Raw genomic sequence first — 893 nt, forward strand, 5'->3', positions numbered from 1 at the left:
AAAAAATTAACTTAAATGATTTTAGCAAATGGCTGCAATATAACAAAGAGTGAAAAATTTAAGGGGGTCTGAATACTTTCCGTACCCACTGTATGCTTACAAAGGAAATGATTGATCAAAGCAGACGAAGAATCAGAAATCACTTTGTGTTGAACTCATCAGTGTGTTTTTATGAACTCTGTATGTACAAGTCAAATGAGGACTAACTATATGTTTTAATTTTTGGAAAGTAAGATTGACCACAAAATATGTTCCTTAATCCTCATTGGCCAAATCTTTTTTTGGTCTCAGTGTTCAGCAAAGACAAAACAGATTATTTGAAAACAAATATATTACCTGTATGTAATTAAATATCTATTTAATTTTTGAGATGACTGATAAAGCTCTCCTGCTACTTAGAAGTCATCTAAAAAACAATGTTACAATCTTAATACAATTGATGTATTTACAAGTGTGTATATAGTAAAATATTTGATATTAAAACCTCATCATTTTACCACATTTTCTTATGAGTTTCCAGCTTAAGACGTTAACTGCTTTAATTATAAAATAAGTAATATAATTTAACAATGAAAATTATTGTAATATTGTGACAAGGAACAGCAACCATGGGTACAAAGTTCAGTGATGATTCTGCTAAAGTTGTGAGTAATGCTATTTTGAGTACTTGTTTATTTATAATGAATAACATTAATTTCTTTAGATTATTATTTTGAGATCATCTTTGATTAGCAAAATGTCTGATGTTCCATGAGTAAATCATTTAACTTTACAAGGAATTGACTGAGAAATTGAGCTTGAATATTTTCAGGTCTAAACATTCAAGAGAGTGAATTTTTGTCTCCAGTTAGGATGCATATGTGATCTTTTTTTTTTTTTTTTTTTTTTTTTTT

The sequence above is a fragment of the Sinocyclocheilus rhinocerous genome, unplaced genomic scaffold (assembly GCF_001515625.1).
Source record: "Sinocyclocheilus rhinocerous isolate Xijiao unplaced genomic scaffold, SAMN03320098_v1.1 scaffold1508, whole genome shotgun sequence".
Lineage (NCBI taxonomy): Eukaryota > Metazoa > Chordata > Actinopteri > Cypriniformes > Cyprinidae > Sinocyclocheilus > Sinocyclocheilus rhinocerous.